The sequence below is a fragment of the Myiozetetes cayanensis genome, unplaced genomic scaffold (genome assembly GCF_022539395.1).
Source record: "Myiozetetes cayanensis isolate MyiCay16 unplaced genomic scaffold, myiCay2020 scf9, whole genome shotgun sequence".
In the NCBI taxonomy this organism is placed as follows: Eukaryota; Metazoa; Chordata; class Aves; order Passeriformes; family Tyrannidae; genus Myiozetetes; species Myiozetetes cayanensis.
The window spans coordinates 35,702,233-35,727,859 of NW_026088185.1; the positions used below are offsets into that span (position 1 = coordinate 35,702,233).

Genomic DNA, 25,627 nt, shown 5'->3' on the forward strand with positions numbered 1-25,627 from the left:
AATAACAAAGGCTTTACAGCAAAGATCTTCAGACATACGGGCTGGACACTGGATGTGGCCAGAGAAGGAGTTTAACGTGACCCAGTGAGCTCTTGCAAAATCCTCCTTCTGTTGCTTGTGCTCTGCCTATCCCCTGTTGTGTTCCATTGGCATGGCTTTAAATATCACCTCCTACCCGTCAGCGCCGCGGGGGCAGCGTGTCTGGATGGAGTGGTAGGAGACTGGTGTTAGGCACTCACATCAGAAAGGGGATTGCATCCATTTGGGAAAAAAGCTCTTGGCCAAAGTGTCCAGTACAGAGTGAAATTCCATCCTTTTGAAGAAGGGGGAAAAAAAAAAAAGGCATGAAAAGAAAAATACTGTCAGATGTCCGTGTACTATTAGCACGGAATGATTTATGCTGAATCCTGCTCTTACTGTTTTGGTAGATCTGTATGTGCTCTGCCTATGATCTGGATGTGGCTGAGGTTTCTATGTCTGTGCTTCTGGCAAATGTGGTCAGTATTTAACCCAGACTGTATTTTTGTGCTTGCCATCTGCTTAATTCTGAATGTCAGATCCACAACTGGCCTGCTAGTTATTGCTATTCAGCTATTTTGAACTCAGTTCCGTGCAGCAGATAGGAAAGGATGTACTGGTTATGTGAAAATGTCAATTGAGCTGCATCTCCTCCCAAAAGCTAAACCCAAATCTCTGTGAAAATAAGAAGAGGGGATGATAGATACTCCTACATTTTTATTACATGTGTTTTCCAACCTTGTGCCTTCTTGTCTTTGTTGCAATTAAAGAAAAAAAAAAAAAAAAGGAAATAGTAAAATATGAGCTTGTAAGAGTTTTCCATCTGCTTGGAATACTGAGTCAATGGACACACCACGCTAAACCTTTTCTAAGTAATTTTCAGTAAGATTCTATGTTTTCAGGTGTGGAAAAACTTCAATATGTGACTTTGCTGGATATGTTTAACTGAAGTGGGCTATTAGGTCTCACTTCTGACTCTCCCCTTTCCAGCCTTTCTTACAAGGCCAGGCTAATCAGATTCTTTTAATATGTTTGGAGCATCTAGTAAGAAAATAATTGGAAATGTTTTTGACAGCTTGGTACAACTCAGAAACTTGGATGCAACGCAGGAATACTGGCAAAACTGCGTACAGTTATTTCTTGTAAGAGAAATTACTTAACACTCACAGTTATTTGTACACTTCACAGGTCTGATTCAGTCTTACAGTTTCGGTGTGTCAAACAAACGTCAGCACCTTTACAACGAGCGCACTGACAAGTGGATGAGACAAGCAAGTGGGCTGGAGAAGACATCTGCCTCCAGTCTCCTGATGTACCTCGAGGACCTACGTCTGGAGGTAGGAGAACTGCTGCAGGATGGGAGGGAGAGCTCAGAAAGGATATTTTTTTGGTGCCTGAAACCTGGGTTGTACCCGGGGGGCAAACAGAGTGGGGTTTCCCCATCTCTTGGGGCAGCAGTGCCCACAGAGGTCAGAGACGGTTTGTGGCTCCAAAAGTTCCTCCAGATGAAAAAAAAAGGCCATTTTATGTCAGAGGCTGGGGGAAAGATGTGGGAAGGAAGGCTTGCCAATGGCATGATCTGTCTCTTAAGCTACAGAGAATTTGCACAGTGTGGCCCCAGAGCAGGAGGCTGAGGTTTAGAGGTGCTGAGGTAGGATTAGAAAGAGGTTTTTCCTCAGTCTTGTTGGATGATGTGCCCAAGTGCCTCCTTTGAAAAGGGTGGTGGGTGTGCTGCAGGTGCTCCAGCTGGCTGAAAGGTGGCTCTGCCTGCCAGACTAGAATGAGAGAGTGTATGTGGACACACTCCGAGGCTTTTTGTTTCCTCACCCCCACGCAATCCTTCTGCAGAGAAGTGGTCAAGTAAAATACATACATAGGCGAATAAATCGATTACACAGAACCTGCTTGCCATCCAAAAGCACTTATCCAAACCCTATCTGCCAGAGATTAAAACATGGAGGTGTGCCTGATTGTAACCCATTTATTGTTTATGAATTCACTATCCTCTTGGATGTCCCCGGGTGCCAGATTTCGCTTATGGATCTCTGAACCAACTGAAGGAAATGTAAAATCAAATGTAGACAGACAGCTCCCTCTCGAATACATATCCACAGAGGCTCGGGAACACTTGTTATGCTAGCAAGGGTGTGGAATAAATTAGGCTCAGGAAATTTGCTCTGGATCCACCTATTTTAGACGAGAGGCTTTGTGTGCCACGCTGGAGCCCCTCCTGGGGGAGCGGCCGTCACTGCGGCTCAGACAGGTGGATCTGGAGATGCTCGGGCTCGGAGCGTGGCAGAGGACCAGCAGATCAATATTTAATGGAAAGGCTGTTGCAGCCCCTCACATGCATAATTTATTCCTGCTTTTGGGTACAGCTGGACCTGAACCAAGCCACGCTTCCAGGCTGCAGCGGTATCAGAAGTGGGTCCAAGCGTTTCAGAGGGTCCTCACCTTCAAAATGGGGGCAATTCCAAAGCCAGAATTCAACTCTTTCCCTACTCTCTCCTTTGCCCAGCACAGAAGCAAACTCTTTGGGGCAGTCTTTGAAATTTGTGTCAAATTACACTGGCTTTCCCTCACTGAGGGCACTGTTTGTATAGGACAGAATTAGGGCCCCACAAAGAATTAAGCATTTTGGAGTTTAATTAAGTGTGCTAGCAACACATGAGCAAAGTCACTCTCATAAAAAAGAACTTTATTGTGCAAACTGACAAAAAATAAAGGCCCTTTGGGATTAAATTAAAAAAAAAAGAAAATCTGAACAAACCCACACTCTGGTGAGTAACCTGGCCACCCTGGCTCATTTCAGAGAGTGGATATCTCCGCTTGGGAATTTTTTTATTCCCTGACAAACGATTAAATACCAGTGATACGATAGCACGCGATGCCGGCGTGGCAAGGTATGAGCAAGAGGGATTTGCTTTAGACTAGTTAAGAAATAAGCTTACTAATTCACAAATTTATTATAAGATTAGCCTTTAATACCTGATAATCACCTTCGTCAAGGAAAATTTCTCCTCTTCAAAAGGCAAATGAAATTTATAGATGGGTCTTGAGCCAGGCCTGTGGGTGGTAGACAACATTCAGGAGAGGTCCAGCCTTTCTCTTTGAGCAGGGGGAGCAGAAACAAGGCAGGCATGGCAAAATCTCAGATGCTTTAAGATTATTAATCTCTTTGCAGAGAACAAGTTTGATCTCTGTCAGACTGTCCATTAATTTTGAGGGAGATACTTTTAAGACCTTATGTTTGTGTTTTAGTGGAGCTATTCCAGATAAATAAGGAAGGAAAAATGTATTCTCATAACATATACAGACAAGTGTTCCCATTTCAAAGGTGATGTTGTCATATAGATATAAGAACAGCAGTATTTGCTGTAGTCTTGTTATTATCTCCTTTTGCAATAGCCTGTCTGGTCTTGAATTAAAAAAGGGTTCCCAACGTGTTACACTCATGAAAACATCTGGTGCAAAAAAAGGCCTTTCCTCCCAAGGACTTTTAGCTTGAACTAATGAAAAAGGCAAAGTGTGGGAGAGGAAGAAAGGAAAGGGAAGAGAGAAAAAAAAAAAAAAAAGGAAAGAAAACTTTCTACAGTCCCACAACCTTTTGCTAACAGATGGAAGTCTGTCTCCTGATTCCCAGCCTAGTCCCATTGCCAACAGAGGATATTGCATAACTGCTGAGCACAAGTAAATACCCAAGTCACTCATGCAATGATATTGTGAGCAGGTATGAGAGCAGCACAAGCCCTGTGCCAGAAATGGTTGTAAAGACAAACAACAATATAAATATTTGCTGTGTTGCTGTTATTATCTTTCGTTTTTTGAAGATATAGGTGAATGACAGGTTTTTATGCAGGGATGTTGAATTTGGAACAAAATTCTCCTCTCTGGGTACCAGGCATTCGCATGAGTTTGCTTGTTATTGTATTCCTCTGTAGAAATTAAGTGAAACCTAAGATCCAACCTAAACCTCCTCTAATGCTGCAGTTTTTCCTGCAGCAGAGGAACTCCTTTCAATCCCCTACCTGTCTCCAGCTGCCAATGTTTGCAGAAGTTACAGGAATTTAATTATCTTCAGGGCTTCTACCTCTCTATTGAATTGGATTGGTATAAGCCAATGAACTGGTGACTGGTTAATGAAGAAAAGGTCTGGCAGACAGTGTCAAAATTTCCTTGCTTCAGGAGCCTTGCCCAAAAGAATTGAACTCAGGAAAGTGTGGAATTTTGATAAGTATAAACCAGCATTTGAACTGTAACAAAGATTGTCTAGTTATGGAGCGAGAGAGAATAAATCAAGGGATTAAATAGAGAGAAAAGCAAAGGTCAGAGGTCCATCCCCTCCTTGAATGACAAAGATGAAAGAGATTAGAAGTTTCTGTGATTGGAAATACAGTCTTCCTAAAATGAGATAGTAGTTTCAAAGTCCAAACATTAGACAAAACTTGTTTATTCAATTTATTGAAGAGTTCTCAGGCTTAGGGTTCTCATTCCTTCACTTGTTATGGGTTTCTACACACTGGAGCAGGACACACAAGTGGGAGTGAAAGTCTAGGCCAGGACTTTTGAGTGTGGATCACCCAGTGCTTGAAGGTCCTTGTGGGGCTGGGACCAGGCTTGGTTTCTGCTGGAGAAGGCACAGGCAAAAAGCTCTGTAGAAATCCACACACTTCATTACACCACAGAAGACAGGGAAGCAAATGGTTTTCTCTGGTATTTAAAGTGGCAATTTCGAGGCAAAATGTGAGTGTTCTTGTGCAAATATACAGGCAAGAGGCCTTTGGAAATTACTCAACAAAGTTATAGATCTTCCTGAACTTGAGCCAGGCAAAAATACTAGGACCTGACCCAAAAAGGAAATATTTTATAGCTTGAATGCCTTTTACCAATCAATTTTTTTTCTTTTTTTCTCCTTGGAAATGCTTCTTTCCTCTTGTGGCTGAGATGAAAAGATTGAAGTATGATAATGATGTAGTGGAAGAGTCATGTTTGGCCAGGTGATAACTAAGCATTTTGGATATTCTGGTATTGGCTTTCAAGCACAAGTGGGTGTGTACATGAGTGTTATACCTACAGTTATGCATGTAAGTAAATCTCCTTTCTCTCTTTTTGTGCTATTTCTGTGTTTATACATATATTAAGGATGGCAGTGATAAGTGGGACTGAGAGTCCCACTATCCAAAGACATGCAGGGATTGCTGGATCAAAGACTGGCAGCCAAGGTGAGAGCTGTTTTCCCAACATACTCATTTCAAAACTCTGTAAGTGTAACTCTTACTACTAGAGGTATTTCACTTTAAATTCTTACTTTTGCTGCACTGGGTGCCTTCATCCCTCCTCCATGCATGAGGCCTGGAATAAGCAGGATTGGAGGGGGGGGCAGATGCCCTCACCTCCCACTCTCAGACTGAGAGCTAGAGCTCCGCAACACTTTTCTTCCAGCCCACAGGTTGTAGCAAGTGTTCAGTCACACCAGCCCTCCCTATGATTGTACCTGCATTATTTATTAGCCAAAGGATGTAACTCTGTCCCTTTTTTCAACCCAGCTTTAGTGACTGTGTGTTCAGGGTCAATTCACTCACCTCCCTGCAAGCTGTGCAGGGTGAGGAGAAGCAGGGATTTTCCATGTCTGTTCCTCGGCTGGCTCTCAGCACAACTCCACTTCAGATTTTAGGGCTTTGCGTGGATTCTCAGGCATTTGTGTGTAAAAATATAAGTATCCCTTGCAAAAAAAAGGCAGATGCACTTGATGTGGAGCATCAAAGCAGATGGGCTGCACTGTGCAGAGGGGTTTCATCACAGAGCTGGTAGTTCAGAATAAATCCGTGTCATATTACAGTATTAAGATATAAAACCAACTTGATAAGGAACACAGAAAACTGCAAGGCAAGCTGCTTGTAAGCCCTGTGCTCACAAAACAGTCCATATACTCTGACAACAGAGCTAATTTTCTTTGTACTAATTCTAATAGCAATTCCTAATAATTAGCTAGATCTAATTTAGATTTGCATTCCTTCTTTTCAATGCTATCCTATTACAAATAGTTGAGGAACCTTGCCATAAAAAAAAATAAATAAAAAAAAAAGATATTATCCTGACAACCTGGGACTGCTGTTGGAGAAAAAAAATTGCCTGAAAGGGTTTCAGGAAGTTACAAAACTCCTTTACATGGCCTGTTGGATCTGTGTATGATTTCCAACATTACACAAAATAAATACCAGGAGACTGGTGTGGTTTATACAAGAGTTTATAGAGAAAAAAAAAATCCACCCACCAGCTCCCTTGCTGAGGATTACAACCAGGTCTCTGCTGCCAAGTTCTCTGTTTAGGTAAAGCATGAGAAAATCTGCCATTTTTTTAGAGTCACAAAAGGGGTGCTACAGGGGGGCAGTGAGAAGCTGACAGCTCTCACTGCTTAAAAGGCAGCTGTTCCTTCTCAGGTACTGTTATTAATAAACCCTAAGGTAATGTTTGCTCTGAAATATGTCTAATTGAAATAATTTACCCTAACCCTTAGAGAATTATGAAACTGTTTTCATCATGTTCACACACAGCAAAATAATTATGAGATGCCATATGGAAAAGACATCATGTGGTATATGTATTTCTGAATGTATACTTTTTGAAATGGTTCCCACAGATAAATCATACAGCTAATTTACAAAGAGGAGGTGGATAGTAGTTCTTAAGTGTGCAGTTTAAGTTTAAAATGGTTTCAGGCTGGGTAAATTTACAGTGGTGATGACATGCAGTAATTGCACTGATCACAGGATGTATATCACAGAACATGTCGATAACGCCATTAAGTTGCACTGCCTAAAATGGAGCAAGAAAATTGCTGGTGACTCTCTGCTATTGCAATAAACCACCCCTCAAAATCTCTGCAGGTCCTGTGTGGTCCTGAGCTCATTTGGCAGCTGATATGTACCTGGCCAAAGCGCTGGAGATGCTCCTCCACTCTCTGTGAGTCTCTGAGGTGTTCTAGTTTACATCTGGAAAGCTCTGAGTGGACACCTAAGCAAAGTGAAAACTCTCTCAATACACAAATTAGTGTTTAGTACTCTTAAATACAGAAATTTATTTTTAATTTAGCCCACAAGAGAAAATTTCTTACGTTGCTGTGCTGCTCCATCCCTCACTTGAATGTTTTCCAAGTGGTTTTATTCCTAATATGTATTCCCCGGCATTGTTAGTGTATTTATGATATACCTCTGTGTTTTTATGTATGTAGGTTTGGTTATGTATGTACATACATACATAGCTTTGGTAGCAGAATTCTGTAGGGCACTTCTTGGTCTTTTTCCAGGAATAATTGTGGCAGCCAGTGAGACATCCGAGGTTCTCTTGCTGGTGGTTAGGAAGTTTTGAAGGTGCTTTTTGAATAAGGAACTCCTATTAACATTTCTGGAAATCTGGCTGGGGATCAGGCTTTCTTGTCAGACTTCTGGTAGTTCTTCTTTCCAGATGGATGGAAGTAGAATAAGGGAATAGCTTATTGCACCCTTGCTGTTTCATGTCCAATTGGAAACCAGCAAGTGAAGAAGACACAAAGATATTTCATTCTGTCCAGTGCACTCTCTTTATTTCTAAGGACTCTTCCAAAAAAAAAGGTAATCTCTAATTTGAGCAGTTCAGGTTTGCCTGTATTTGTCTGAATTTACTCACCCATCACTCCTGCAATTATTCCTAAGGTGACTGATAAAATATTTGGAAGATGTGGGATACAAAACCTAATTCAACCCCAGCTCTATTTTGCAAGAGCCGTAGGCCTGCAATGCTTATCCCCCAGTAATGACATCATTACCCTGCATTACTGCTCTAGGTAGTGTATTTGTCAACAGGCAGTAACTGATGAGCACAAGGAAAATATTTACCCAACTTCTGTGCTGTGGCATTACCCCGGTAATGCCGTTTCGGGAAGATCACACTGTATTCCTGAGATTCGTGCTGCAGAAACCAAAAAAGCATTGACATTTCCGTGCGTGTAACACCAGTCTTCAAATAACCACCTTTTAGAGACAGTAATTACAGTAATTCTGGCTTTAAAGGACAAATAAAAAATAAAAAGAGAAGGGAAAAAAGTGATATTTCCCACAAATATCCAAAGGTGGGAGTTTTCCAATACCCTCCCTGTGCGCGGAGCGCTAGGGACATCCATATTTGATGTCTCCCTAATCTTCCCAGGAGTAACCACACAAGCCAATATTTACTCACTCTGTCTGTACAGATACAGTATCTGAATGCTGCTGCTGCTGCATTAACGTGCAAGTATTTAAACCGAGTTTTTCTGCCTCATCCCTGGCAACCGCCTGCACAGGAGAGGTAGCCTCGTGCCTTCCTCCTCTCTGTCACCCCTGCTTTGGATGAGAAATGTGATGATCTTTCTCTGTTTCTAATGTTGCACAGAGGAAAAGGCACATTCCCCTTTTGGCAACTTCCAGCCATTTGTTTTTATGCTCACTGAAGGTGTATCGAGGTTGGTGTTATTACAGCGCCCTAAACCAAAAGTCACATTTTTTCCCCCCCGGTGCATTACACTAGATTATTGTTTCACTACAGTATCTGAAAGCATGAAATAGAGATTTATGGTGCTCTTGTGTTTTCCACTTCAGTTCATGTAATGTAGAGAAGGTAAAGTGTCTCTAGCTGCACAGTATCCCCTCTTTTTCCTCTTCGGAGCAGTGTGTGCTGCGTGATTAGAGGATAGTGAGAAGGTCACTGACCAAACTTTATCTTCCACACAGTTTCCCACAGAATGTATTCCTCCTAGGGAACATTTTCTCAGCTCAGGTTATTTCCAGAAATGTTCTCAAACCATAAGAACAGTCCTTGCAGTAAAGCATTGCATTCCCACTTTTTATCCTTTATCTCGCAGTTCAGTGTTGACAGCATTTATGTTTCTTCTATTGACTGGGCCAAGAACAACAGGATTAATGAGGTTGTCTCTTCATGAGTGCATTACATTTTTTTTTTCCTCTGACCTTTCAAACATGGGAATCTTCTCTTTGCAATATTTCTTAAGGAAGGAAAACCCCTTCTTGCCGAAGCTGGTTTGGATGGGGGCTGGCTGGGTGGGAGCCCGAGTTCCCGCACACCTCGGGTGCCATAAGGGCATCCCCCACACCTCTCACCCACATGAGGGCTGGAAGGAAACCGGGAAAAAGCTAGAGAGGGAATATCTTTATTTCCTTGCTTTTTTAAATCCTTGTCTGGGGAGGATGTGGGATATTTTAAGGACTTTCTCAAGCCATGCAATTCTGTTTGTAATTCTCACACGGCTGCCTGCGGACTGTGGTACTGCAGGAACTGCTCGGGACACGAGTGAACAACTGGACACTGCCCTGCTATTTTATTTATTTATTTATTATTTCCAAAGGATTTCATATGTTTAGACTGGACAAGCAGGGGAAGGAGGAGTCACTGGAATTACAGCCTTCCTCTTGCATTTTATCTTTTCTATTCCTGATTATTTTTGACACTGGGCGACTGGAACACAATCAAGATAGGATCATTTTTAAGTGCAGCAGGACAGGGAACGTGAGGAATTTTCCCAAGGATGGGAGCACAAATATCTTTAAACACAACAAATAGCTTTGTGCATATGACATCTCTTAGCCAACATCCTCAAAATACTTCAATTAGATAAGCTAAACATAATTAAATTTTTGCATAAGATCGTTAAGGTTGGCTTATTCCCATTTTTCATCTGGGGAAACAGAGGGACAGAGAGCTGGAAAAACTCCCACTAGCCCAAAAGTTATCCATATAGGCAGGTCTCAAAGCTATAAATTTCCCTTTTAAACTGTTTATTTGCCCTTCTGCTGGGGAAAGAAGCACCACAAATTTGTGCATTCCCATTTTGCATCTTAAGGGGCAGAAAATCCCGTTATGGAGGTAAAGATGGTTTACTGTCAGCCTTTTGACCTGCCCTTTCCATCCAGCCCATGATAAACGGTGGAGAAATTTTCCTGGTATTTAGAGGGAGGGAGAAGTAGAAGAGGTTCTACAGATATGTACATAGACAAGTGTGTGTGTGTTTATATATATAGTTTATGAAAATATATAAATATATAGCTATATAAAGACCCAAATATAATATAAAAATGACTATAAAAAAAGTGCAAACAGTTGCAGAATGTATTTTCCATAAGTGTGTAGTTCTGCTGCAAATAAGAAATTCCTTTGCCATGCAGGAAAAACAGCTCTTACCTGCTGATTTAGGGGGAAATACAGTGTCCAGGGGACTTCTCTGCTGAGCACTCCAGTGCTGGCTTTACTTCATGTCCAGGGTGCAGAGGGCCAGGATGCCGGGCTGGGATCCAGGAGGGCCAAAGCTCAAGCACTGGGCTCAGGCTTTAAGCAAGCTCGAGACCTCTGTGTGTGGATTCAAGTCATCCTGGGACTGTGAGATCGAGCTGAACTAGACATGTGGACATTGCCAAATTCATCCATGTCAACCCTAGGAAGGGAGCAGAAATAAATATTCCTGGCTGCTTGATTTAATAATTTAAATAATTCTGCATATTAGAGACAGGCTGCTTTTGCAGTGGTTTGAGGTGAAAAAAGTGGTCAGAAAAGGTAAGAAATTTCTGAGCAACTCTTCTGAGTAATATTTCGTGAGATCTTGAAATATTTGCTCCTGAAAATAATACTTATATAGTAAAAAAAAAAAAAAGGAATTCAACTATTTATTGTCCACACAGGAGACAGCTTTTAATTTTTAAACAAACATGATTGCGTTACATGTCTTAGATTTGGGGCTTCTGTTTTTCAGAGCTTTTAGAGTTTGTTGCTTGAACTATTGTCTCTCATTTAGGATTTCTGTAGCAGCTGAACTTAAATAACCTGAGAGAGCACTTATTAGGTCCATATCTGTATTTGTCAGCATTTAGGGCAGTTAAAACACAACTATGACTGAGAAATTCTTGTATTCTACTTTTCTCTTAGAATAATGTATGCACAGGCCTAAATCTGCTGAGCTTTACTGCTGTTTAGTAAGAATTACATGGGTAAAGCTAAAGAAGCTGCAGTTTGCTTTCTATTCCTTTAAATAGCCAAGCTCCTTCACATACAGTACTGAGATATTCTCGTGAAGCCCAGAGTGAGAATAATTTTTAGGTTGTAACCCTCAAGACTTTCAGATTTTTAAATCCTGACACTTCTGGATTATTAAAAAAAAAAACCCAAACCCACGTAGCTATCAGTAAATGGTGAATACATGTTTGTGTAGTTTGCTTAATTTGCATTTGCTGGTAATTAATTAAAAAACATGAGTTTAATTAAATTCGGAGTTAGGGGATTCATTAAAATAAAAACAAAAAGCATTTCAGTTAAAAATGTAAAATAACGTGTTCGGCTGGGTTTGCTGGTGCAGCTTAAGGATTTGCAGGGAAATGCCAGGAGTACTAAAACTTTGGGGACTATCACACTCCACACAGTTAGAGAAGAGTTTCTGAACAAGGAGAGTCTTTGTCAGCAGATAAATTTCACCTTGTAGATACTTGAATTGAAATAATAATATTTACCCTCGGTTTCTTTCTGGTTTGAGTCCGTGGCTGTGAAAAAAATAACACCCAGAGAGGTCCAAAAGGAAAGGATTACAGCGTGGCTGAAGGTAAAGTTATTAAAATAAGAGTTAGAGGGAAAAAGACAAGATAAAAAAGCTTAAAGGGAAGTGATATCACTCTTGCAAAACTCAAGACCAAATTACATTTACCTGTCTATACTATCATGAAAAGTTGTTCCTCTTTTCAGTCTCTTTTAGACACAACTCAGTGTCTTAAGATTTCTTTTTCCTTTGAGAACCATGGAAGAGGCTTGATTTTTAAGAAAAAAACGTGTTATTTGGATGTTGAAAGTGTGAATAGAAAAAAACCCCACACCTCAATTGATAATTAAGTGTTTATTAAGTATTTCTCTCTGCTCCCTTTGATTCTGCCCCTTTTGCAGGACAGGGCTCGTCCCTCCAGCAGAAATGTTTGTGGTCTGCCTTATGAAAATTGTCACCTGGAACAGAAGTGGAACCTTTCCACCCTCTCAGACTGAAGGGATTTAGTGAAGATCTCCCAGAGCAGCTCTCACTCCCCAATAGATCAGGCTTGTTACCTTCATGGACCCACATGGGCCACTGTGCACCAGCTATGGCAGCTTGGGAAAGGCACAGGAGGGAATATCACTGCCAATTCTGTGCTCTTGGGGTGGGAGAGCTGCTGAAAAAAATGCCTGACTTTGATCAAACTGCCTCAAAATTAAGAATTTCTACTTTATTCTTCCCCCGAAGTATTTAATTTGGGAAGGAAACAATTATAATAATGGAATATAATATTCACTAAAAAAGTCCTAGTTGTATTCATTACATTCATTTTCCTAAGAGATTCATTTAAAACGCCTCAGTGATAAATATGAAATGCACACAAATAAATCAATATTAATTTGCCTAGAGGGGTGTTTTGGTGGTGGCTGAGCAGGATGTTGGTGGACAACTTGGTTACGTGCAAAGGAACAGATTTAAAAGAAAAAAAAAACACAAAAAACAAACAATCAACAAAAACCATCAAAACAAACAAATAAACAAAAACACAACAGAAAAGTATTTTGCATCTTTGAGATGAGGAGCCATCTGTGGGTGCCCATTTCCTGTGCAGGATCCCACTTTAGGAAAACACCTGCACCCACTGCAGTGCTGGAGAAGGTGGCCCTCTCACAGGGAGCAGATGCTCCACAGCTGAAGCCTTTCAAAGGAGACACCTTTAGAGCTCCTGCCCTTATGGGATAACTGAATTATCCATAAATAGTCTTTAAAGGGAGCATTGTCTGTTTAAAAAAGAAAAAAAAAAAAAAAAAAAAAGAAAGGAAAATGAAGTGGGTTTTTGTGTGTGGGTAAAGTAAATACAGTTAGAAATACATGACTTCTTAAAAGCTTTTTGAGGACCCCACACTCACAAAATCTTTTAGGTCATGTGTTTGCTTTGCAAAACATTTGGTAAGTAATAAGTGCCAAGGGACTATATGCACTCCATCTGGAATTAGCAGATTCCTCTTTGTTCAATTGTTCCTAAATTTGGAACCAGCCAACTTGCTTAAAAGTATTTTGATTTGCCTTTAAATAAATATGGGAAATAAACACAGCCCAGGACCAGGAAAGGTACGTTATTAGTCCTCTCCCTGCCTGCATGAGCCATTTAATTCTTAAAGGAGCATTTGACAATTCTAATGTTTGCTGCTGGTTTGAGGTAACAATTTGTTTGGAGTGGTCCATCATTTTTGTTTCCTTTTCATGAATAGTATCAAAGAATTCAGAGATAGACAAAGAATGACTAGTTCACTGAATCCACTCCACTGCCAACACCATTTTGTTCCCTACAGAGTATTTTTTTCCATTTCTTTCTCCAGGTTAAACTTGGAATTAAGAGGTCTGAAGAGAGGTATAAAAGTGGGGATTTCACTCTCTTCTGCTTTCCCTACAAGACAAATATCTCATTTTCATCTCCACCATCTCTGCGTAAGGAAATAGTGTGTCCAAAGATCAAGTAGATGCTTGCTCTTTGCAGGTGTTGTAGATTACTACCTCATCCCTGTAAAAGTTTAATTTTTGCTTGGGGAAAGCAAAAAAGGAAGAGAAAAAGCAGCACTTCTCTTATCTTCCCTGATGTCCTATAACATGTGAGTCTGAGACCAAAACACCTGCTTGTCCTGCGGGCATAGGAAAAGAAACTGTATTTCCTTGAAGGCCCTTAAAAGCTTTTTTAGAGAAAGCATCATGTGATCCATACACAAAACTTTACAAATATGTTTGGGAAAACACTTTGAAGAATTGAAAAAGCAAACTGGAACCCCCCAAAACTGCATCGAATTCATGACACGGGAATTCAGCCGCAGTAATATTTGACACTGCCTGTAAAGCAGAGCTCAGAAAGGTTGTCCAGTGCTGTTACATTTGGCATGTGAAGAATTACTAAGAGGTGCAGATCTGTAGATTTGGGATCCCAGCCTAAGATGTTCAGCCTGTGTATGTTGGTTTGCTTCCACGGACTGGAGTGGAGCGATGCAGGGGATGGATGATCCATCCCTCCACGGGCTGTGGAGAAGGCTTAGGGAGACTCTTTTTCCTAAGCCAGAGCTGGCCTTGGTGAACTGTCTTACCATGCATTACAGAGCAGGATCAAGGTCTTTATTTAGTTCACGGTTGCTCAGAGTCTCCTTTCATCCAACATTTGTTCAAAATCTAAGCAAACATTTTACTCCTGCCTCCAGCTTTCCCGTGAGTGGGAGCAGTGCAGCACGAGCAGATACATATTTTCTCTGTCTCTACAAGGTCTTTTTATTTGGTCTAGATGCACATCTGTAAGTGTTTTACCAGCTCATGTATTCATATATACTGTAAGTCAAAGGAGCTTAAGTTTTCACTTCTTGTTGCTTTGCAATCATTCTGTTTCACAAAGTGCTTCCAATGTGTTGTGTTTCAACAGCCTAAGGCCCTCTCTAAGTCATTATTCTGTTCTTTCCTAGCAAGGAGGAACTGAAACTGTAGTCATAGATTAGCATGGGACACTCAAAACCTAACCATAATCTCTCCTACCTCTTTTCTTATTCCAGTGAATCCTTATCCTGAGGATCAAACCTGTATTTCCTGTGTGCTTGATAAGGATTTGTGAGTGTGATGAAGTATCAGTATCACTCAGCAGGACCTGTTGAGGAGCCAGTGTTTGGGGTTGGCCCATGACAGCACTGATTCATCCTTTTAAAATCTAAACCTGTGAGTATGAGTTCAGGAACTGCACCAAAACTTAATGGAGACTCAGCTGTGTGCACACACCCTAAATTAGGACAGTTCTGCTTTGTTAGGTTAATGATTGGACTTGATGAACTTAGAGGTTGTTTCTAACCTTAATGATTCTGTGATTCCATTATTCTAATTCTTAAAGAGAATGAGCTTTCAGCTTTAAGGACTGTAGTGCCATGGGTTGTTGGCTGTACTTAATGTATTTAATTATATATATAATGTAACACACATGTATATCTATGTTAGGAAATATTTATTAGGATCTGGTGATTTGAAAAGGGAACCACTTTCCAGTGCCTAAAGGGGCTCCAAAAGAGATGGAGAGGGACTATGGGCAAGGGCCTGGAGTGACAGGACAAGGGGGAATGGCTTCAAGGGTACAGAGGGCAGGGTTAGATGGGATATTGGGAAGAAATTCTTCCCTGTGAGGGTGGGAAGGCCCTGGCACAGGTTGCCCAGAGAAGCAGTGGCTGCCCCTGGATCCCTGGAAGTGTCCAAGGCCAGGTTGGATGGGGCTTGGAGCAACCTGGGCTAGTGGAAGGTGTCCTTGCCCATGGCAGGGGGTGGAACTGGATGTTCTTCATGTTTCCTTCCAAAGCAAACCCATTCTGTGATTCTATGAAAAAAGAGTAATTTGTTTCTTCAGTGCCTACAACCTGAGTAAATATACTTGCTATAAAAATGTCACTAATTTTGATAACTTTCTGATAATGTCACTTCTTCAAGGATTTTTTGATGGCAAGAAAAGAAAAAATATTCATTCTTGTTCCACAGAAATTAATAAAAACCTTGTAATTAACATCTACAGGAGGACAGAGCTCCAGTTGCTACGTAAGTGAGAGACTAGTGGTTTCTTTTTGTTTCTGGCTATTATTTATAAATTCTGAACAAGCTACTTTGTTATGAGACTAAACTTATTTGCAACTTGTAAATCTTTTTGACAATGCATATGTTCGTACTTCGCATTTTGTCATCTCCTTTTCGGAGACTACAGGAGTTTCCATCAGTTCATTTACAAAAATTGCTGAGAGGTGGAAAAAGCCTTAGAAAAAGATGAAGCAACTCAGACAACAAGTAGGAGTATCGGGTGGTAAATGAAACAAATGTAAATTTTACAAACAAAGGAAAAGGTTATCAAAGTTTCACTCTCATGAACTGTGGTTTCTTTTAAGGGGTTGAAGGCAAGTGGTTGTGGCAGGCCAGGTTATCACGTTGTGCTATAGTTAGAACTCTGGACTGGTTCTTTGCCGTTGTTTGTTGAGATGACTAAGTTGTCATTTTTAATTAGCTTTATGCTCCTCTCAAAGGCTAATTACTTTATTTTTTTATCAACAATACTTGATTGGTAATGACAAGGGTGCCATGGTTACATATTTTTAGAGAATTCCCTAACCTGCACCGATATATGATTTTCTGTTCCCCCTGGATTCTTTGTGCAGTAAAGCCTTCAATAAAAATAATGGTTAAGAAAAATACAAGTTTATTGTAGATACTGGTGGAAAAAGGTATGTCTTGATTTCTTTTTGGCAGGAAGGTCATTGCTAATGTATTTAGCCAGTGTAAAAAGCCATTACGGTTAGTTTACCTCCCTGCCACTGACACTGGTGCTGCTCTATTACCTTCGCTGAGGTTACCTCGGGCAAACTGAGTTTGAGATCTTCCTTTTTTTTTTTTTATTTTCTCTCTTATTTGTCTGTAGTTGTGCATCTCCTCTGGTCGTCATGGAAATCTGGACTGACTGAACTGCAGACTTATTTCCAAGTGTACATGTTGCACAATCAGACACCGACTTTAGGAGAGTGTTTACTCCCCTGTTTACCAATATTGGCTAGAGGAGCTCTTGAGATAAACACAAGAGGTGCAGTCACAGGTGAAATCTCTCTTTTCTTTAGCCACCTATAGCTTGCTGTAATTTATTCTTGTTTGAAACAGCAGCAGCCCAAAAGGTGATGCTTCTGTGAAGGCTCCCTCGAGGGGGGAGGCAGCAATGGGGGACATAAATACTCCTCTGACATTTTTGAGAAATACAGTTATGCCCAGAGAATCACTACTTTTCTCCTGTCCTGCAAACACATAAATACATGTCAGATGTGTGGTAAACCAAATTCTCTCAGGAGCTTGTCCTGAAAGAGGAAAAGACACAATGATTTAGAGTCTGCATCTGCAGCTCTACAGCTGCTTCGGTACCTGCTGCTGGAGAAGAATTCCCTGCATCAACAGCCTCCTGATGCCGGGGCTTAGAGCTGTTCCTGAAGCAGAAGCCCAAGGAAACTAATGCTGTTCCTAACCTGGAGGGGACAGCCATCATGCAGCTGGAAGGAGAGTGGTTGTTCCTGCTGCCAGATGTCCCATCTGACATCACCTCCACTGCCACTTCGCAAGGGGAAGGGGATTCCCTGATGACGGCAACTCTTGTCGCACTCCCCAAAATCTGTTGAGAGCAGGATTAGAGGAGGTGTCTTCCTCAACTAAAGGGAAAGTCAGTATAATGGGGTGCTGGCATGGCACATCTGTGTGCTCAAGCTCACAGGAGGAGCTCCTGAAGGGTGTGCTTGGCTGTGAAGGCCCGCTGGAATGTCTTCAGTTGTAGGGACCACATGTGGGACAACTCTGTAACAAGGCCGCTGAAGATGTGAGGATGTTCTGCAGTGAAGGCTCACACAACCCCTGTATTTTGATGTTTTCCTGCTTGACCATAGATGGGGAATGTGGCAGCTCCAGCCACTGTGGCAGGACAGTGTGATTCCTTGCACTCTACATGTAAAAACCACCCTCTCATCTCGTAAATGAGCCAGAAACACATCTGTGACTTCAGTAATTAAAAAAAAAAGGTTTAATTGCTTACTGATGTTAACACTAAAGAGCAAAAAGAGAGAGACAGGTAAGGTGGGCTGGCAACCACTGGGACTCTGGGAAACAGGCACTTGGCTCCCTGCTTTCCTCTGCTGTCAGGAAAATTGATAGGACTGGATCCTAGTGGTAGCACGTGCCCAAATCCTTTGGAATTCAGTGAAAATCAGTGGCTAAACATTGTGGGTGTCTGAGTTTAATCTCTGTATACCTCAGCTCCTCATCTGTCCTATAACTATAGTAATTTGTATATAGTAATTCTTCCCTGTTTATAATAAAGTATAATGATAAATATGTTAAGGAAAACAAGGTACTCAGTTATGGTTGTCTCTGAAAATATATCTATATATAAAATATCTAAGCAAAACCTGCTTGCATTTGGTTTTTTTTAGTTTTAATTATGTTGTATTTTTCAATTTTAGAGAGAAGTGCTTGATGAATTGGTTATTGTGTTCCTCAGCCCAATAATCTGGGCACAGTCTCCTCTCCAGAAATTCACTAACAGCAAGAATCAACAAGAAGGTAAGGACTCAGCTCAACTTTTAGAAATTGGCCTAATAATATTCTTTTCTCAATGCAAAACTCAGCCCTTTTCACTTTCAGACTAACTTTCAGGCTTTCTATGTGGTGCCTTGCTTCCAGTATAAATAAATGATCCCACATTCCGTCATGATAACATATGCTCATGCAGAGCTCAAAATTAGAAGGAATATGAAGTGTTCTATTAATTGCATGAATGTTGATTGTTAAAATCATGTGCTAATTGGTAATATCTGTGTGCAGTAGGTTCCCGCAATATGTGTTAGATTACATTAACTGTGCTCGTGACTCAGATATCAGCATTATGGGTTTCATGGAAGGATTTTTTTTTTTTGAAACTTTGTGTAATTAGGTTCTATAGATTATCAGTGGAGAAAAATTAGTGGAAGGCTGTGTAAAGGGCATGTGAAGTTAGAGGCACGAGGAATAGGGAGCTCTAAAGATGCATCTGCTCCTCTTTCTCATGGTGTGCTTTCCCCCACACCCTCTCCAAATTCTCACCATGTTTGTCATAAGGTAACTCCCAGGGAATCAACCACGAGCTCTTTCTCACTACTGTGGTGATAGCAATATCCATTTGAAAGTTACCATCTTTTTTGAGTGGACTTTCTCACTTTTCAGTCTTTTCCTTTGCCTTTCCCAGGCTTTGATCCAAGAAGCATCCAGGTACATTACAGATAAATTAGATTATCACTGTACTCACCTACCAGTGGGGCAGTTGAGCATAGTTAGCAACATGACTCTCCTGTACCAGATGTGCTTCCTCTCCATTCCTAATCCCTGGGGGAAAATTCATATGGATCTGTTTTGTTCACTGATGTTTTAATTTTATTGAGTGCCACGAGTATTTATTAAAATAGGCAAGGTAGAAGCAACTGGAGCTTGGAGCTAAATATAGTAAGTTATGAGTGTTTTTAGGAAATATAATGGTTACTTCCCCTCTCTGTGTGACTGAACACAGCTTTGCAGTGGTGAGGGAGCAGGAGATGAGCCTGGAATGAAAACATAGAGATGCATTTACTCTGTAATACTTAATATATGTTATATTCTGTGGACTCATGCGTTCCCATTGACACACGAGGAACACACTGGCCTTTGCTTCTGCACCTACACTGAGAGCACCCACACTGGTGCTGGCACAGAGCATCCTCCTCGTCCTCCTCAGCCATTGCAGCAAATGTACTCAGCTCTGGTGTCTGCTGAGCTTTTCCCAGTCCTCCCTGGAGGAGTCCCAGTTCGAGCTCCTTTTCCGTGCGTTGCTGGGGTGGAATGAGCTTGTTGAGTTAGGCTTGAGGGCTGGGGCTCTGAACTCGCCCACATCTGGGAGTTTTCATCAGGAACTGTAGTGATAGGAAAAGGAGTGTTGGGTTCAAACTGAAAGAGGAGAAATTTGGGTTAGATATATGGAAGGAATTCTTGGCTGTGAGGGTGGGGAGGCCCTGGCACAGGTTGCCCAGAGAAGCTGCCCCTGGATCCCTGGAAGTGTCCAAGGCCAGGTTGGATGGGGCTTGGAGCAACCTGGGATAGCAGAATATGTCCCTGCCCATGGTAGGGGGTGGAATGAGATGATCTTTAAGGTCCCTTCCAACCCAAATCATTCCAGGATTCAGTGATCTTCCTTAGGAAACTTTTACAGTGGTTTCTGCCGAGTATTACCTGGGGAACAAGCTGAGTTGGAGAGACTCTTATAAGCCAATGATAATTACTCCCCTAACAAATGATCTTCTATCCAAACCCTTTTTGCCCCACCCTGTGTAAATCCACCTATATTTTGTGCAGGTTGGTCAGATTTTGAGGCCAGCTGTGTAACACATATTTGGGATATTGTACCCACTGCAGTGTGAACTGGTGGGAAGGGGTGGGAACAGACCACCTGAGTGGCGCATGAGCCATAACCCAGCAGATGCTTTTTGGTGGTTTCTGACTTTAAATTACATATAAGATCTTTGAATTAGCTTTTTTTCTTACAGTGATTATATTTTGAGGGGCTGACATAATTTAAGGAGGGTCAAAGCCAGTTGCACTTGCCCTGGAAAAGGTGTTGCTGGACCCCTGCCCTGGTTCATTCCTAATAATGCTTTGGGATACATACCCTTAACTCATACAAGGTTCTGTATTTTCAGAGAGGAAGACTGAAAATGTAAAAAAAAAAATATAAAATAAAAATAAAAATATTTAGAGAAAGACCAGACAGATTTTTCTGTTGTTAAGAGAAAGAAAAAGTTTAAACACTTTGAATGTTTCATGAGTTGCATTGAGAAAAATATTTAGAATGAAACTCCTAAGTAGCATAATTTTAATTCGTTTTACAGTGGACCAACTTGGTAATGATGCAATGAATTAAAACAGGTTGTCTGGTAGGAAAAATGGATGCAGTTTTGGTAAAGAGAGCATTTACAGAAGTGTTAGAAGTCTTGAGCCTTCTCAGGGCTATTACTCTAATATCTCTTGATTTACTGATCTTGAAACAAGCAAACCTCATGGGTTCACGAGCTTAATGTTAAGGCACACTTCATCAGTTGTCCTGAGAAATGCAACAGATTTAAGAGGAAATCAGTTTTAGCCCCCATCCAAAATGTTGACACTGAATCAAACAGAGCATGAACTATATTCACAGTTTTAATTAAAAGAAAAACTGACAAATTACCAGCATTCTAGTGTTCAGAAGATGGTTATCTGTTATAGAAATATGTTTTCTAATGCACATGCTCTCATACATGAAATAGTTTCTAGATTTATTTTATTATAATTGTAAACTATGGCATGAACACTTAATCTTACCTACTTAAATAATGTTTTCCAATTTCTTAGCAACTCTTCCTCCTCCCCCCACCTCTGACTCACCAAGTGATGCATTGAAAAGGATGAACAAATTTAGTAGACAAGATGACCACCAGAAATATGTGATAAAACTAACAAACAAAAATAAAAATTAACCAGAAGGAAATTGCTTGCTAATTTTTAATCTGAAATGGCTACCAGCCTTCCAAAGGTTAACTGTCAAATTAAATAACATGGACATACAATGGTCACTGGCTACCTGGGGGAATGAACTGTTAAATTACTTACTTCAATGCACATAGTTTACAAAGAGATTAAATCCTCTGTCTCTGTGGAAACTTTGCCTATTCCAGGGCAGGTTTTGTTCCCCCCATACCCAGGAGGACCCAACCACTGGTGGGAACACCAGGGGTAAATAGCATACATTTCCAGGGAGGTAAAAGTAAACTCGGGAACAGGGCAAGTTATTGTACCATGGGGAATAATAAAAATCAGTTTGCTCTAATTTCCTTCGGACTGCTAAAAATTTAGCTAAATATTTGGAGAGCGACTTTTCACATGGGCATGGAGTGATGGGACAAGGGGGAATGGTTATAAACTGACAGAGGGTAGGGTGAGATTAGATGTTAGGATGAAGTTATTGACCGTGAGGGCGGTGAGGCCCTGGCACAGGTTGCCCAGAGGAGCTGTGGCTGCTCCTGGATCCCTGGAAGTGTTCAAGGCCAGCTTGGATGGGGCTTGGAGCAACCTGGGATAGTGGAAGGTATTCCTCTCCACAGCGAGGGGGTTGGATTAGATCTCTAAAGTCCCTTCCAACCCAAAGTGTTCTAGGACTCTGTGAACTGGCAAACCCCCTCCCTCTGCATGTTGTGTCACCGAGGGGCAGAGTGGAATTGCTGAGATCCGTGTGCCAGGCAGGATTCTGCAGTGTTGGGCTCTGCTCTGTGCAGGGGCAGGAGAGCTCCGGTGCACCCAGGACTGGGGGACGTCACTAATTTTAACGAAGCCAAAGGGACCCCAGTACAATGCTGGATGCATTACTGTGGACTGTTCTTTTCCCGTTATTCTTTACTCCATTGTTCCAAGCTGGCAGGACTTGGCAGCCTGGGAGGAGATGTCTCTGCATAACTTGCTGTCCTCGAGAGCCACTCCAGGGGACAGCTGAGGTTCACGGAGGGGCTGCGGTGGCCCCAAACAGCCTGATGATATCTGGCCCTAAAATCAGGCAGGGACTTTGGCTGATTCTGATAGTGAGAACAAGGGGCTGCTGCCAGTTGGCTCACGGATGCTCCAAGTGTGCCGGTGGTGGGAGAGGAGCGATGTCTGACAGCAGAAACATCTCTCCCAGCGCTGCTCTCACCAGACTGCAGAGCTGCATCTTCCACTGGTGCCCCAGCAACAATCTTGGACTCCAGTGCAGCCACCCTGGTGCCTGCAGGGCCAGAGTTGGTCCCAAGGGTCACTCCTGGCTTTTCCCATTGGTGAGCTGTGTGTGCAGTCCATGTGAGCATCGGGGGATGCTGGAGGCTGTTCCTGCTTGACCATTCAGTGCATTCCTCAGGACATTCTAAAAGATTTTTTTGTTACCTATCAGGCCACTGGAGTGGCAGAAATTATTTCTCCCCTCCCTTTAAGAGCTATGTTTTTCTGCTGTTAATCCACACCATAAAAGCCCCCTAAACATATACTGTGAAAAATGTTATGCCTACTTAAGCAAGATAGTTGCCTGTAATAGTGTGCCATAAAGCAATCTGAAATGTTTATTGTCTGTTCCCCAACTGCAGTTTTATTTCTTTTCAGCAGTTTTTGTGTCCACAGGATTTTCTTCACTATGAAAGATTCAAAAGAAGTTTTTTCCTTTCCCTGCAAACACAGTGATTACTTGTCCAGTAGATCCTCCTGCCAGTGAAGATATGTGCAAGAATTTTTTGCAAAACTTCCAGCTTCCTAAACTTTTTCCAGGAAAAAAACACATTGTTTAAATCAATAACAAGCCTTGATATGATAGGCTTTAAAGGGCAGACTGACTTCCAAAGGAGCAGATAATGTTAAACAAGATGTCTTTTGTAAAGGCTGAAATAGGAAATCAGGAAAAGCAAAGGGGAAAAAAAAAAAAAAGGGGGGGAAAAAAAAAAAGCCAAGGTTAGGGGGTGGTAAAGATGTTGCTGCTGGATCTAACTCCTGAGACACAATGTGCATTTCATTGCCACGAATAAACTGTATCCAGGGAACGAGCAAATGAAAAAGTGAGGACAGGAGATATCTTATTTTTGTTGTTTGTTTCCAAAGAGTCCACCCCCACATAGGTCACTTGGAATTCATTTGTCTACATCCTGGACTGCACGTAGGGGAAAAAAAAATAAAAATGCCTGGGATCTGAGAAAGAGGAATGCGATAGGGCATGGGAATCACAGCGTCACGGTGGTCACCAGAGCATAGTTTGGCTCGTCTTAAAACAAGCAAGCACCGTTGGACCTCTGTAATACCAGCAAATCGGCCGTGCTATCGGGCTACCTATCAGAGCCTGAGTGCCTGAGAAAAAGTGTGTGGGATTTCAGCCGGAGCCTGGGGCGTTGGAGGGCTCTCGGAGCTGCTGCTTTCCTCTTGACATCCAGTACTACTCGGTGACCTCGGCAACAATCCAGTGTACTGTTACAGTTCATTTCAATAATTAAACAGTGCAGGGATGGCAGGGCTTTCTTGTTGTCAATAGAAAATCAGGGCTGCAGTTTGCTTGCTTTTTTTTTTTTTTTTCCCTCCTCTCTCCCTTCCCCTTTCCCTCCGCTGAAATCCGAAGTGTTTGTTTTTAATTATATTAGCTAGAGACAATTAATTTCACAATCCGAACGAAAAAATAAAAAAGGTTTTGAGAGGAGGACTGGCAACTGGTAAATGCAATTATTACTGTAGCACATTTTCAAAAGGAGAGATCCCAGCTCCAACAAAGTCAGATGTATAAAATTTCAGTCATAGGATACAGTCTCAAACAGCAGATTTACTCTGCAAAAGATGGGAACTGCTCTCCCATCTGGAACTCTGTTCTGTTCATGCCACGTGGACCCGTTTGATACCCACTCCGAGAAACCACCAGCCAGCAAAATAGACCCCTGCCCACAAGCTGCTCCAAGAACCTGGTTGATGTGCCCCTTTAAACTTGCCTGACGTAGAGATGATTAATACCAGCCCCTTTTTAAGTGCAGCCTCTCTACAACAACTTCAAAAACCCCACTCTGTGCGAACGGCAGCATTTACATTTCTGCTGTCGGAGCAGAAAATGAAAATAATTCAACTTTATGCCTCGCAAAATTTCCTACAATTAAAAAACTATTTTTTTTTTTTTTAGGTGCTGCTGGCTGTGCCCCTTTCATTGCCCATCTGGCTGCCTCCCAGCTGCTCCCTGGCTGACTCTGTGCTCGGCTCCCAGCGTGGTGGGAGCTGCTGCTCGTCGCTATCGCCGTCCCTTTTTCTCAGCATTGGTCTGCAGGATGGTGAGGCCACAGTCTGGCCTCACTTACCCTGATTTACTTTTATGGGATTCAGTCAAAATGCTATGGATTTATACCACTGAGGCAAACAGCAAAGTTTAACTCTATGTGCTGGGAGTGCTGGAAGTGCTTTGGGTCCGTGGGGAATGTTTTCTGCCAGCCCCGGTGACAGCAGTGCCGGCCCCTCTGCTGACACACAGCCAGTTCCCACTGTCACACTCCTATTGCCTTGTCCACGCTTATTTTACACGCCTCACAGAGTTCTTACCTTTTTCCATTTCCTACCAGTGTCACTGACATAAGAATATTAAACCAAAATATACTGAGACGTCGCTTCTTTGGGGCCGGCATCTGACATCCTTATTCCCAGCGAACAGTGCTTTGTTTCCCAAAGAGCTTAATCCTTTCAGTGGGGCAGCTGCAGAGGGAATACTGGATCCACAGAAGGGCTCTGACATAGCTATGCTTAAATTGTAGGCCTGGTAGATTACTGGAGCTTGAGATAGGAGTTAGGGAGTCTTTGCAGGTCGTACGGAGAAAGTTGGGCATTGTGGGTCGGGGAAGCACAGCTTCAGGAATTTAACTGGGAAAACACCTTTATTCCACAGCTGAAGCATCCTGATGGAGGAGGCATCCACTCCTTGGCACCACAGTGGACATCCCTTTCCTGGTGCTCACCCCCAGGCAGGATGCTAAGGAGCCACCCCGCTTCCGTGCAGCACCTTCACTGTGTAAGTACCATCCCAGCCCAGGGGAAACCCAGCTCCAAGGTCATGATTTTCCTCAGGGGACCCAGCCCTACAGAGCCCTTGTTTTAAACCTGTGAAAGGGAAATGTTCACTTCATGCAGTTGTAATGGAGTCCTTGTTTAAGCAGCCCCAGGCTCAGACCAAAAGCTGCAGTGCGGCTTCAGAGAATCACAGAATGGTTTGGTTTGGAAGGGACCTCAAAGCTCAACTTGACCTTGACTTACCAAGGCATTGTCAGAGAGTGGCTCTGGTGGCATTTGGGTGGTGGTAACCTCTATTGCCGCTCCTTTTGGAGGCTGTTAAAACATTTGACATTAAAATACTAAACACAAAGTCGCCTATGGACTCCAAGCACCAAGCAACAGCTGTATGAGGATTATTTTCTGTATTAAAGGTCTAAAGCAGGAGTTAAACACAGATCT

The 25,627-nt window shown here is 42.0% G+C and overlaps 1 long non-coding RNA gene across 3 annotated transcripts in view; it reads left to right on the forward strand.

Annotated features, from left to right (window-relative positions):
- Positions 1-14,633: 14,633 nt before the first annotated feature.
- LOC126652767 (uncharacterized) overlaps positions 14,634-25,627 on the forward strand; it is a 29,382-nt gene continuing 18,388 nt past the window's right edge. For 2 of the 3 annotated variants that reach the window (XR_007632043.1, XR_007632044.1), the window contains exons 1-6: positions 14,664-14,773; positions 15,575-15,631; positions 16,500-16,670; positions 18,073-18,172; positions 24,315-24,459; positions 25,065-25,187. This is a non-coding gene — a long non-coding RNA (uncharacterized LOC126652767). Of the gene's footprint in view, positions 14,774-15,574; positions 15,632-16,499; positions 16,671-18,072; positions 18,173-24,314; positions 24,460-25,064; positions 25,188-25,627 lie in introns of all 3 variants that reach the window. The other variant, XR_007632042.1, reaches the window with a different exon arrangement.